This window comes from Schistocerca piceifrons, unplaced genomic scaffold (assembly GCF_021461385.2).
Source record: "Schistocerca piceifrons isolate TAMUIC-IGC-003096 unplaced genomic scaffold, iqSchPice1.1 HiC_scaffold_1632, whole genome shotgun sequence".
NCBI lineage: Eukaryota > Metazoa > Arthropoda > Insecta > Orthoptera > Acrididae > Schistocerca > Schistocerca piceifrons.
In genome coordinates this window covers 301921-317016 of record NW_025727493.1, presented here as the reverse complement: position 1 = coordinate 317016, position 15096 = coordinate 301921, and positions in this window count along the sequence as shown.

The window sequence follows — 15096 nt, the reverse complement described above, 5'->3', positions numbered from 1 at the left end:
TGGCGTTTGTATTTAATTCCGATACAATATCTGTGTTTCATCGTCAATAAGAAGGTCCAAGGGATACAGTAAACCTGAAGTGAAGCGTCAGAGTCTATAACTAGTGTCACAGGAATGGTTCAAAACATAGTCAGTAAGAAGAGTCAGTCTTCTAGTACTTAAGTTGGCATTGTGGCGTTTGTATTTAATTCCGATACAATATCTGTGTTTCATCGTCAATAAGAAGGTCCAAGGGATACAGTAAACCTGGAGTGAAGCATCGGAATCTGTAACTAGTGTCACAGGAATTGTACAAATCAGAGACCGTAAGTTGAGTCAGTCCTCTTGTACTTATGTCGGCATTGTGCCTTTTTTATTTAATTCCGATGCAATTTCTGTGTTTAATCGTCAATAAGAAGGTCCAAGTGATACAGTAAACCTAGAGGGTTAGCATCGGAATCTGTAACTAGTGCGGCAGGAATGGTTCAAAACATAGTCAGTAAGAAGAGTCAGTCTTCTTGTACATAAGTCGACATTGTGCCTTTTTTATTTAATTCCGATGCAATTTCTGTGTTTAATCGTCAATAAGAAGGTCCAAGTGATACAGTAAACCTAGAGGGTTAGCATCGGAATCTGTAACTAGTGTGGCAGGAATGGTTTAAAACATAGTCAGTAAGAAGAATCCGTCATCTTGTACTTAAGTCGGCATTGTGCTTTTGTATTTAATTCCGATGCAATTTCTGTGTTTCATCGTCAATAAGAAGGTCCAAGGTATACTGTAAACCTGGAGTGAAGCATCGGAATCAAAAATTAGTATCACAGGAATGGTTCGAATCATAGACAGTAGGAAGAGTCAGTCTTCTTGTACTTAAGTCGGCATTGTGCCTTTTGTATTTATTTCCAATGCAATTACTGTGTTTCATCGTCACTAAGATGGTCAGTGGGATACAGTAATCCTGAAGTTAAGCATCGGAATCTATAACTAGTGTCACAGGAATGGTTCAAAAATGGACAGTAAGAGGAGTCAGTCTTCTTGTAGTTAAGTCGGTATTGTGCCTTTTCTATTTAATTCCGATGCAATTTTTGTGTTTCATCGTCAATAGGAAGGTCAGAGGGGTACAGTAAAACTGAAGTGAAGCATCGGAATCTATAACTAGTGTCACAGGAATAGTTTAAAACATAGAGAGATGGAAGAGTCAGTCTTCTTGTACTTAAGTCGGCATTGTGCCTTTTGTATTTCATTCCGATGCAATGTCTCTGTTTCATCGTCCATAAGAAAGTCCGAGGGATACAGTAAACCTCAAGTGAAGCATCGGAATAAAAAACTAGTGTCACAGGAATGGTTCAAATCATAGAGAGTAGGAAGAGTCAGTCTTCTTGTACTTAAGTCGGCATTGTGCTTTTTCTATTTAATTCCAATGCTATTTCTGTGTCTCATCGTCAATAGGAAGGTTCATGGGATACAGTAAATCTGAAGTGAAGCATCGGAATCTATAACTAGTGTCACAGGAAAGGTTCAAATCATAGACAGTAGGAAGAGTTAGTCTTCTTGTATATAGTCGGCATTGTGCCTTTTCTATTTAATTCCGATGCAATTTCTGTGTTTCATCGTCAATAAGAAGGTCCAAGCGATACAGTGAACCTGAAGTGAAGCAACGGAATCTATAACTAGTGTCACAGGAATGGTTCAAAGCATAGTCAGTAAGAAGAGCCAGTCTTCCTGTACTTAAGTCGGCATTGTGCCTTTTGTATTTAATTCCGATGCAATTTCTGGAGTGATGCATCGGAATGTGTAACTAGTGTCACAGGAATGGTTCAAATCATAGACAGTAAGAAGAGTCAGTCTTCTTGTACTTAATTCGGCATTGTGCCTTTTGTATTTAATTCCAAAGCAATATCTGTGTTACATCGTCAATAAGAACGTCAGAGGGATACAGTAAATCTGAAGTGAAGCTTCGGAATCTATAACTAGTGTCACAGGAATGGTTCAAAACATAGACAGTAAGAAGGGTCAGTCTTCTTCTACTTAAGACGGTATTGTGCCTTTTGTATTAATTTCCGATGTAATTTCCGTGTTTTATCGTCAATAAGTTGGTCAGAGGGATACAGTAAACCTGAAGTGAAGCATCAGAATCTATAACTTGTGTCACAGGGAACGTTCAAAACTTAGTCAGTAAGAAGAGTCAGTCTTCTTGCACTTAGGTCGGCCTTGTGCCTTTTGTATTTAGTTCCGATGCTATTTCTGTGTTTCATCGTCAATAAGAAGGTCCAAGGGATACAGTAAACCTGAAGTGAAGCATCGGAATCTGTAACTAGTGTGACAGGAATGGGTCAAACATAGACAGAAGAGGAGTCAGTCTTCTTGTACTTAAGTCGGCATTGCGCCTCTTGTATTTAATTCAGATGCAATTTCTGTGTTTCATCGTCAACAAGAAGGGCAGAGGGATACAGTAAACCTGAAGTGAAGCATCGGAATCTGTAACTAGTGTCACAGGAATGGTACAAATCATAGACAGTAAGATGAGTCAGTCTTCTTGTACTTATGTCGGCATTGTGCCTTTTTTATTTAATTCCGATGCAATTTCTGTGTTTAATCGTCAATAAGAAGGTCCAAGGTATACAGTAAACCGGGAGTGAAGCATCGGAATCTATAACTAGTGTCACAGGAATGAATCACAACATAGTCAGTAAGAGGAGTCAGTCTTCTTGTACTAAAGTCGGCATTGTGCCTTTTGTATTTAATTCCGATGCAATTTCTGTGTTTCATCGTCAATAAGGAGGTCCAAGGGATACAGTAAACCTGGAGTGAAGCATCGGAATCTATAACTAGTGTCACAGGGATGGTTCAAGACATAGACAGTAAGAAGAGTCAGTATTCTTTTACTTACGTCGGCATTGTGCCTTTTGTATTTAGTCCCGATGCAATTTCAGTGTTTCATCTTCAATAAGAAGGTCCTAGGGATACAGTAAACCTGAAGTGAAGCATCAGAGTCTATAACTTGTGTCACAGGAATGGTTCAAAACATAGTCAGTAAGAAGAGTCAGTCCTCTTGTACTAAAGTTGGCATTGTGCCTTTTGTATTTAATTCCGACGCAATTTCTGTGTTTCATCGTCAATACGAACGTCAGAGGGATACAGTAAATCTGAAGTGAAGCATCGGAATCTATAACTAGTGTCACCGGAATGGTTCAAAACACAGTCAGTAAGAAGAGTCAGTCTTCTTGTACATAAGTCGGCATTGTGCCTTTTGTATTTAATTCCGATGCAATTTCTGTGTTTCATCGCCAGTAAGAAGGTGCAAGGGATACAGTAAACCTGAAGTCAAGCATCGGAATCTATAACTAGTGTAACAGGAAAGATTCAAAACATAGACAGTGGGAAGAGTCAGTCTTGTTGTACTTAGTCGGCATTGTAACTTTTGTATTTAATTCCGATGCAATTTCTGTGTTTCATCGTCAATAAGAAGGTCAGACGGATACAGTAAACCTGAAGTGAAGCATCGGAATCTATAAGTAGTGTCACATGAATGGTTCAAAGCATAGACAGGAGGAAGAGTCAGTCTTCTTGTACTTAAGCCGGTATTGTGCCTTTTCTATTTAATTCCTATGCAATTTCTGTGTTTCATCGTCAATAAGAAGGTCCAAGGATTACAGTAAACCTGTAGTGAAGCATCGGAATCCATAACTAGCGTCACAGGAATGGTTCAAAATATCGACAGCAAGAAGAGTCTGTCTTCTTGTACTTAATTCGGCATTGTGCCTTTAGTATTTAATTCTGATGCAATTTCTGTGTTTCATCGTCAATAAGAAGGTCATAGGGATACAGCAAATCTGAAGTCAAGCATCGGAATCTATAACTAGGGTCACAGTAATGGTTAACACATAGACAGTAGGAAAAGTCAGTCTACATTTACTTAAGTCGGCATTGTGCCGTTTGTATTTAATTCCGATGCAATTTCTGTGTTTCATCGTCAATAAGAAGGTCAGAGTGATACAGTAAACTTGAAGTGATGCATCGGAATCTATAACTAGTGTCACAGGAATGGTTCAAAACATAGTCAGTAAGAAGAGTCAGTCTTTTTGTACTAAAGTTGGCATTGTGCCTTTAGTATTTAATTCCGACGCAATTTCTGTGTTTCATCAACCATACGAACGTCAGAGGGATACAGTAAATCTGAAGTGAAGCATCGGAATCTATAACTAGTGTCACCGGAATGGTTCAAAACACAGTCAGTAAGAAGAGTCAGTCTTCTTGTACTAAAGTCGGCATTGTGCCTTTCGTATTTAATTCCGATGCAATTTCTGTGTTTCATCGTCAATAAGAAGGTCCAAGTGATATAGTAAAGCTAGAGGGTTAGCATCGGAATCTGTAACTAGTGTGGCAGGAATGGTTCAAAACAATGACAGTAAGAAGAGTCAGTCTTCTTGTACTTAATTCGGCATTGTGCCTTTTGTATTTCATTCCGACGCAATTTCTGTGTTTCATCGTCAATAAGAACGTCAGAGGGATACAGTAAATCTGAAGTGAAGCATCGGAATCTATAACTAGTGTCACAGGAATGAATCAAAACATAGTCAGTAAGAAGAGTCAATCTTCTTGTAATAAAGTCGGAATTGTGCCTTTTGTATTTAATTCCGATGCAATTTCTGTGTTTCATCGTCAATAAGAAGGTCCAAGGGATACAGGAAACCTGGAGTGAAGCATCGGAATCTATAACTGGTGTCACAGGCATGGTTCTAAACATAGACATTAAGAAGAGTCAGTATTCTTTTACGTAAGTCGGCATTGTGCCTTTTGTATTTAGTTCCGATGCAATTTCAGTGTTTCATCTTCAATAAGAAGGTCCAAGGGATACAGTAAACCTGAAGTGAAGCGTCAGAGTCTATAACTAGTGTCACAGGTATGGTTCAAAACATAGTCAGTAAGAAGAGTCAGTCTTCTTGTACATAAGTCGGCATTGTGCCTTTTGTATTTAATTACGATGCAATTTCTGTATTTCATCGCCAGTAAGAAGGTGCAAGGGATACAGTAAACCCGAAGTGAAGCATCGGAATCTATAACTAGTGTAACAGGAATGGTTCAAAACATAGACAGTGGAAAGAGTCAGTCTTGTTGTACTTAAGTCGGCATTGTGCATTTTGTATTTAATTCCTATGCAATATCTGTGTTTCATCGTCAATAAGAAGGTCCAAGGTATACAGTAAACCTGTAGTGAAGCATCGGAATCTATAACTAGTGTCACAGGAATGGTTCAAAACATAATCAGTAAGAACAGTCAGTTTTCTTGTACTTAAATCGGCATTGTGCCTTTTCTATTTAATTCCGACGCAATTTATGTGTTTCATCGTCAATAAGAAGGTCCAAGGGATACAGTGAACCTGGAGTGAAGCATCGGAATCTATAACTAGTGTCACAGGAATGGTTTAAAACATAGAGAGATGGAAGAGTCAGTCTTCTTGTACTTAAGTCGGCATTGTGCCTTTTGTATTTCATTCCGATGCAATTTCTCTGTTTCATCGTCCATAAGAAGGTCCGAGGGATACAGTAAACCTCAAGTGAAGCATCGGAATAAAAAACTAGTGTCTCAAGAAAGGTTCAAATCATAGAGAGTAGGAAGAGTCAGTCTTCTTGTACTTAAGTCGGCATTGTGCTTTTTCTATTTAATCCCAATGCGATTTCTGTGTCTCATCGTCAATAGGAAGGTTCATGGGATACAGTAAACCTGAAGTGAAGCATCGGAATCTATAACTAGTGTCACAGGAAAGGTTCAAATCATAGACAGTAGGAAAAGTCAGTCTTCTTGTATATAGTCGGCATTGTGCCTTTTCTATTTAATTCCGATGCAATTTCTGTGTTTCATCGTCAATAAGAAGGTCCAAGCGATACAGTGAACCTGAAGTGAAGCAACGGAATCTATAACTAGTGTCACAGGAATGGTTCAAAGCATAGTCAGTAAGAAGAGCCAGTCTTCCTGTACTTAAGTCGGCATTGTGCCTTTTGTATTTAATTCCGATGCAATTTCTGGAGTGATGCATCGGAATGTGTAACTAGTGTCACAGGAATGGTTCAAATCATAGACAGTAAGAAGAGTCAGTCTTCTTGTACTTAATTCGGCATTGTGCCTTTTGTATTTAATTCCAAAGCAATATCTGTGTTACATCGTCAATAAGAACGTCAGAGGGATACAGTAAATCTGAAGTGAAGCATCGGAATCTATAACTAGTGTCACAGGAATGGTTCAAAACATAGACAGTAAGAAGAGCCAGTCTTCTTCTACTTAAGACGGTATTGTGCCTTTTGTATTTAATTCCGATGTAATTTCTGTGTTTTATCGTCAATAAGTTGGTCAGAGGGATACAGTAAACCTGAAGTGAAGCATCAGAATCTATAACTTGTGTCACAGGGAACGGTCAAAGCTTAGTCAGTAAGAAGAGTCAGTCTTCTTGCACTTAGGTCGGCCTTGTGCCTTTTGTATTTAGTTCCGATGCTATTTCTGTGTTTCATCGTCAATAAGAAGGTCCAAGGGATACAGTAAAACTGAAGTGAAGCATCGGAATCTGTAACTAGTGTCACAGGAATGGGTCAAACATAGACAGAAGAGGAGTCAGTCTTCTTGTATTTAAGTCGGCATTGCGCCTCTTGTATTTAATTCAGATGCAATTTCTGTGTTTCATCGTCAACTAGAAGGGCAGAGGGATACAGTAAACCTGAAGTGAAGCATCGGAATCTATAACTAGTGTCACAGGAATGGTTCAAAACATAGACAGAAGAAGAGTCAGTCTTCATGTACTTAAGTCGCCATTGTGGCATTTGTATTTATTTCGGTTGCAATTCCTGTGTTTCATCGTCAAAAGAAGGGGAGAGGGATACAGTAAACCTGAAGTGAAGCATCGGAACCTATAACTAGTGTCAGAGAAATGGTTCAAAACATAGACAGTAGGAAGAGTCAGTATTCTTGTACTTAAGTCGGCATTGTGCCTTTTGTATTTAATTCCGATGCCATTTCTGTGTTTCATCGTCAATAGGAAGGTCCAAGGGATACGGTAAACCTGGAGTGATGCATCGGAATCTGTAACTAGTGTCACAGGAATGGTTCAAAACATAGACAGTAAGAAGAGTCAGTCTTCTTGTACTTAATTCGGCATTGTGCCTTTTGTATTTAATTCCAAAGCAATATCTGTGTTTCATCGTCAACAAGTACGTCAGAGGGATACAGTAAATCTGAAGTGAAGCATCGGAATCAATAACTAGTGTCACGGGAATGGTTCAAATCATAGACAGTAAGAAGAATCAGTCTTCTTGTACTTAAGTCGGCATTGTGCCTTTTGTACTTAATTCCGATGTAATTTCTGTGTTTTATCGTCAATAAGAAAGTCAGAGGGATACAGTAAAACTGAAGTGAAGCATCGGAATCTATAACTAGTGTCACTGGAATGGTTCAAAACATAGACAGTAGGAAGAGTCAGTATTCTTGTACTTAAGTCGGCATTGTGCCTTTTGTATTTAATTCCGATGCAAGTTCTGTTTTTCATCGTCAATAAGAAGGTCCAAGGGATACAGTAAACCTGGAGTGAAGCATCGGAATCTATAACTAGTGACACAGGGATGGTTCAAACATCGACAGTAAGAAGAGACAGTATTCTTGTACTTAAGTCGGCATTGTGACGTTTGTATTTAATTCCGATGCAATTTCTGTGTTTGATCGTCAATATGAAGGTCCAAGGGATACAGTAAACCTGGAGTGAAGCATCGGAATCTATAACTAGTGTCACAGGAATGGTTCAAAACATAGACAGTAAGATGAGTCAGTCTAGTTGTACTTAATTAGGCACTGTGCCTTTTGGATTTAATTCCGATGCAATTTCCGTGTTTCATCGTCAATAAGAAGGTCAGTGGGATACAGTAAACCTGAAGTGAGGCATCGGAATCTATAACTAGTGTCACAGGAATGGTTCAAAACATAGTCAGTATGAAGAGTCAGTCTTCTTGTTCCTAAGTCGGCATTGTGCCTTTTGTATTTAATTCCGTTGCTATGTCTGTGTTTCATCGTCAATAAGACGGTCCAAGGGATACAGTAAACCTGAAGTGAAGCATCAAAATCTATAACTAGTGTCACAGGAATGGTTCAAAGCATAGACAGAAGAAGAGTCAGTCTTCTTGTACTTAAGTCGGCATTGTGCCATTTGTATTTAATTCCGTTGCAATTTCTGTGTTTCATCGTCAAAAGAAGGGGAGAGGGATACAGTAAACCTGATGTGAAGCATCGGAATCTATAACTAGTGTCACTGGAATGGTTCAAAACATAGTCAGTAAGAAGAGTCAGTCTTCTTGTACTTAAGTCGGCATTGTGCCTTTTGTATTTAATTCCGTAGTAATTTCTGTGTTTTATCGTCAATAAGAAGGTCAGAGGGATACAGTAAAACTGAAGTGAAGCATCGGAATCTATAACCAGTGTCACAGGTATGGTTCAAAGCATAGACAGAAGAAGAGTCAGTCTTCTTGTACTTATGTCGGCATTGTCCCTCTTGTATTTAATTCAGATGCAATTTCTGTGTTTCATCGTCAATAAGAAGGGCAGAGGGATACAGTAACCTGAAGTGATTCATCGGAATCTATAACTAGTGTCACAGGAATGGTTCAAAGCATAGACAGAAGAAGAGTCAGTCTTCTTGTACTTAAGTCGGCATTATGCCATCTGTATTTAATTCCATTGCAATTTCTGTGTTTCATCGTCAATAGGAAGGTCCAAGGGATACGGTAAACCTGGAGTGATGCATCGGAATCTGTAACTAGTGTCACAGGAATGGTTCAAAGCATAGACAGTAAAAAGAGTCAATCTTCTTGTACTTAATTCGGCACTTTGCCTTTTGTATTTAATTCCGGTGCAATTTCTGTGTTTCATCGTCAATAAGAAGATCAGTGGGATACAGTAAACCTGAAGTGAAGCATCGGAATCTATAACTAGTGTCTCAGGAACGGTTCAAAACACAGTCAGTATGAAGAGTCAGTCTTCTTGTTCTTAAGTCTGCATTGTGCCTTTTGTATTTAATTCCGATGCAATTTCTGTGTTTCATCGTCAATAAGAGGGTCCAAGGGATACAGAAAACCTGAAGTGAAGCATCGAAATCTATAACTAGTGTCACAGCAATGGTTCAAAACATAGACAGTAAGAAGTGTCAGTCTTCTTGTACTTAAGTCTTCATTGTGCCATATGTATTTAATTCCGTTGCAATTTCTGTGTTTCATCGTCAATAAGAAGGGGAGAGGGATACAGTAAACCTGAAATGAAGCATCGGAATCTATAACTAGTGTCACAGGAATGGTTCAAAACATAGACAGTAAGAAGAGTCAGTCTTTTTGTACCTAAGTCGGCATTGTGCCTTTTCTATTTAATTCCGATGCAATTGCTGTGTTTCATCGTCAATAAGAAGGTCCAAGGGATACAGTAATCCTGAAGTGAAGCATCGAAATCTATAACTAGTGTCACAGGAATGGTTCTAAACATAGACAGTAGAAGAGTCAGTCTTCTTGTACTTAAGTCGGCATTGTGCCATTTGTATTTAGTTCCGTTGCAATTTCTGTAATTCATCGTCAATAAGAAGGGCAGAGGGATACAGTAAACCTGAAGTGAAGCATCGGAATCTACAACTAGTGTCACAGGAATGGTTCAAAACATAGTCAGTAAGAAGAGTCAGTCTTCTTGTACTTAAGTCGGCGTTGTGCTGTTTGTATTTAATTCCTATGCAATTTCTGTGTTTCATCGGCAATAAGAAGGTCCAAGGGATACTGTAAACCTGGAGTGAAGCATCGGAATCTGTAACTGGTGTCACAGGAATGGTTCTAATCATAGGCAGTAAGATGAGTCAGTCTTCTTGTACTTATGTAGGCATTGTGCCTGTTTTATTTAATTCCGATGCAATTTCTGTGTTTCATCGTCAATAAGAAGATCCAAGGGATACAGTAAACCTAGAGTGACGCATCGGAATCTATAACTAGTGTCACAGGAATGGTTCAAAACATAGACAGTAAGAAGAGTCAGCCTTCTTGTACTTAATTCGGCATTGTGCCTTTTGTATTTAATTCCGACGCAATTTCTGCGTTTCATCGTCAATAAAAACGTCAGAGTGATACAGTAAATCTGAAGTGAAGCATCGGAATCCATAACTAGGGTCACAGGAATGGTTCTAATCATAGGCAGTAAGATGAGTCAGTCTTCTTGTACTTATGTCAGCATTGTGCATCTTTTATTTAATTCCGATGCAATTACTGTGTTTCATCGTCAATAAGAAGATCCAAGGGATGCAGTAAACCTGGAGTGAAGCATCGGATTTTATAACTAGTGTCACAGGGATGGTTCAAAACATAGACAGTAAGAAGAGTCAGTATTCTTGTACTTAAGTCGGCATTGTGCTTATTGTATTTAGTTCCGATGCAATTTCGGTGTTTCATCCTCAATAGGAAGGTCCAAGGGATACAGTAATCCTGAAGTGAAGCATCAGAGTCTATTACTAGTGTCACAGGAATGGTTCAAAACATAGTCAGTAAGAAGAGTCAGTCTTCTTGTACTTAAGTCGGCATTGTGCCTTTTGTATTTAATTCCGATGCAATCTCTGTGTTTCATCGTCAATAAGAAGGTCCAAGGATACATTAAACCTGAAGTAAAGCATCGGAATTTATAACGAGTGTCACAGGAATGGTTCAAAGTATAGACAGTAAGAAAAGCCAGTCTTCTTGTACTTAAGTCGGCATTGTGCCTTTTGTATTTAATTCCGATGCAATTTCTGTGTTTCATCGTCAGTAAGAAGGTCAGAGGGATGCAGTAAACCTGAAGTGAAGCATCGGAATCTATAAATAGTGTCACAGGTATGGTTTAAAATATAGACAGTAGAAATAGTCAGACTTCTTGTACTTAAGTCGGCGTTGTGCCTTTCTATTTAACTCCGATGCAATTTCTGTGTTTCATCGTCAATAAGATGGTCCAAGGGATATAGTAAACCTAGAGTGAAGCATCGGAATCTATAACTAGTGTCACAGGAATGGTTCAAACATAGACAGTAAGAAGAGTCAGTCTTCTTGTACTTAAGTCGGCATTGTGCCTTTTTTATTTAATTCCGATTCAATTTCTGTGTTTCATCGTCAATAAGAAGGTCCAAGGGATATAGTAAACCTAGAGTGAAGCATCGGAATCTATAACTAGTGTCACAGGAATGGTTCAAAACATAGACAGTAAGAAGAGTCAGTCTTCTTGTACTTAAGTCGGCATTGTGCCTTTTTTATTTAATTCCGATGCAATTTCTGTTTTTCATCGTCAATAAGAAGGTCCAAGGGATACAGTAAACCTGGAGTGAAGCATCGGAATCTATAACTAGTGTCACAGGAATGGTTCAAAACATAGACAGTAAGAAGAGTCAGTCTTCTTGTACTTAAGTCGGCATTGTGCCTTTTTTATTTAATTCCGATGCAATTTCTGTGTTTCATCGTCAATAAGAAGGCCCAAGGGATACAGTAAACCAGGAGTGAAACATCGGAATCTATAACTAGTGTCACAGGAATGAATCAAAACATAGTCAGTAAGAAGAGTCAGTCTTCGTGTACTAAAGTCGGCATTGTGCGTTTCGTGTTTAATTCCGATGCAGTTTCTGTGTATCGTTGTCATAAAGAAGGTCCAAGGGATACAGTAAACCTGGAGTGAAGCATCGGAATCCATGACTAGTGTCACAGGGATGGTTCAAAACATAGTCAGTAAGAAGAGTCAGTCTTCTTGTACATAAGTCGGCATTGTGCGTTTTGTATTTAATTCCGATGCAATTTCTGTGTTTCATCGTCAATAAAAAGGTCCAAGGGATACTGTAAGCCGTAAGTGAAGCAACGGAATCTATAACTAGTGTAACAGGAATGGTTCAAAGCATAGACAGTGGGAAGAGTCAGTCTTCTTGTACTTAAGTCGGCATTGTGCCTTTTGTATTTAATTCCGATGCAATTTCTGTGTTTCATCGTCAATAAGAAGGTCAGAGGGATACAGTAAACCTTAAGTGAAGCATCGGAATCTATAACTAGTGTCACAGGAATGGTTCAAAACATAGACAGTAAGTTGGGTCAGTCTTCTTGTACTTAAGTCGGCATTGTGCCATTTTTATTTAATTCCGATGCAATTTCTGTGTTTCATCGTCAATAAGAAGGTCCAAGGGATACAGTAATCCTGGAGTGAAGCGTCAGAATCTATAACTACTGTCACAGGAATGGTTCAAAACATCGACAGTAAGAAGAGTCAGTCTTCTTGTACTTAATTCGGCATTGTGCCTTTAGTATTTAAGTCCTATGCAATTTCAGTGTCTCATCGTCAATAAGAAGGTCAGAGGGATACAGGAAATCTGAAGTGAAGCATCTGAATCTATAACTAGTGTCACAGGAATGGTTCAAAATATAGACAGTAAGAAAAGCCAGTCTTCTTGTACTTAAGTCGGCATTGTGCCTTTTGTATTTAATTCCGATGCAATTTCTGTGTTTCATCGTCAGTAAGAAGGTCAGAGGGATGCAGTAAACCTGAAGTGAAGCATCGGAATCTATAAATAGTGTCACAGGTATGGTTTAAAATATAGACAGTAGAAATAGTCAGACTTCTTGTACTTAAGTCGGCGTTGTGCCTTTCTATTTAACTCCGATGCAATTTCTGTGTTTCATCGTCAATAAGAAGGTCCAAGGGATATAGTAAACCTAGAGTGAAGCATCGGAATCTATAACTAGTGTCACAGGAATGGTTCAAACATAGACAGTAAGAAGAGTCAGTCTTCTTGTACTTAAGTCGGCATTGTGCCTTTTTTATTTAATTCCGATTCAATTTCTGTGTTTCATCGTCAATAAGAAGGTCCAAGGGATATAGTAAACCTAGAGTGAAGCATCGGAATCTATAACTAGTGTCACAGGAATGGTTCAAAACATAGACAGTAAGAAGAGTCAGTCTTCTTGTACTTAAGTCGGCATTGTGCCTTTTTTATTTAATTCCGATGCAATTTCTGTTTTTCATCGTCAATAAGAAGGTCCAAGGGATACAGTAAACCTGGAGTGAAGCATCGGAATCTATAACTAGTGTCACAGGAATGGTTCAAAACATAGACAGTAAGAAGAGTCAGTCTTCTTGTACTTAAGTCGGCATTGTGCCTTTTTTATTTAATTCCGATGCAATTTCTGTGTTTCATCGTCAATAAGAAGGCCCAAGGGATACAGTAAACCAGGAGTGAAACATTGGAATCTATAACTAGTGTCACAGGAATGAATCAAAACATAGTCAGTAAGAAGAGTCAGTCTTCGTGTACTAAAGTCGGCATTGTGCGTTTCGTGTTTAATTCCGATGCAATTTCTGTGTTTCATTGTCATAAAGAAGGTCGAAGGGATACAGTAAACCTGGAGTGAAGCATCGGAATCCATGACTAGTGTCACAGGGATGGTTCAAAACATAGTCAGTAAGAAGAGTCAGTCTTCTTGTACATAAGTCGGCATTGTGCGTTTTGTATTTAATTCCGATGCAATTTCTGTGTTTCATCGTCAATAAAAAGGTCCAAGGGATACTGTAAGCCGTAAGTGAAGCAACGGAATCTATAACTAGTGTAACAGGAATGGTTCAAAGCATAGACAGTGGGAAGAGTCAGTCTTCTTGTACTTAAGTCGGCATTGTGCATTTTGTATTTAATTCCGATGCAATTTCTGTGTTTCATCGTCAATAAGAAGGTCAGAGGGATACAGTAAACCTTAAGTGAAGCATCGGAATCTATAACTAGTGTCACAGGAATGGTTCAAAACATAGACAGTAAGTTGGGTCAGTCTTCTTGTACTTAAGTCGGCTTTGTGCCATTTTTATTTAATTCCGATGCAATTTCTGTGTTTCATCGTCAATAAGAAGGTCCAAGGGATACAGTAATCCTGGAGTGAAGCGTCAGAATCTATAACTACTGTCACAGGAATGGTTCAAAACATCGACAGTAAGAAGAGTCAGTCTTCTTGTACTTAATTCGGCATTGTGCCTTTAGTATTTAATTCCTATGCAATTTCAATGTCTCATCGTCAATAAGAAGGTCAGAGGGATATAGTAAATCTGATTTCTAGCATCGGAATCTATAACTAGTGTCACAGGAATGGTTCAAAGCATAGTCAGTAAGAAGAGTCAGTCTTCTTGTACTTAAGTCGGCATTGTGCCTTTTGTATTTAATTCCGATGCAATTTCGGTGTTTCATCGTCAATACGAAGGTCCAAGGGATACTGTAAACCTAGAGTGAAGCATCGGAATCTATAACTAGTGTCACAGGAATGGTTCAAAACATAGACAGTAAGAAGAGTCAGTTTTCTTGTACTTAATTCGGCATTGTGCGTTTTGTATTTAATTCCGACGGAATTTCTGTGTCTCATCTTCAATAAGAACGTCAGAGGGACACAGTACACCTGGAGGGAAGCATCGGAATGTACAACTAGTGCCACAGGGATGGTTCAAAACATAGACAGTAAGAAGAGTCAGTCTTCTTGTACTTATGTCGGCATTGTGCCTTTTGTATTTAATTCCGATGCAATTTCTGTGTTTCATCGTCAATAAGAAGGTCCAAGGGATACAGTAAACCTGGAGTGAAACATCGGAATCTATAACTAGTGTCAGAGAAAAGGTTCAAAACATTGTCAGTAAGAAGAGGCAGTCTTCTTGTACTTAGGTCGGCATTGTGCGTTTTGTATTTAATTCCGATGCAATTTCTGTGTTTCATCGTCAATAAGAATGTCCAAGGGATACAGTAAACCTGAAGTGAAGCATCGGAATCTATAACTAGTGTCACAGGAATGGTTCAAAACATAGTCAGTAAGAAGAGTCAGTCTTCTTGTACTTAAGTCGGCATTGTGCCTCTTCTATTTAACTCCGATGCAATTTCTGTGTATCATCGTCAATAAGAAAGTCCAAGGGATTTAGTAAACCTGGAGTGAAGCATCGGAATCTATAACTAGTGTCATAGGATTGGTTCCAACATAGACAGTAAGAAGAGTCAGTCTTCTTGTACTTAAGTCGGCATTGTGCCTTTTTTATTTAATTCCGATGCAATTTCTGTGTTTCATCGTCATTAAGAGGGTCCAAGGGATACAGT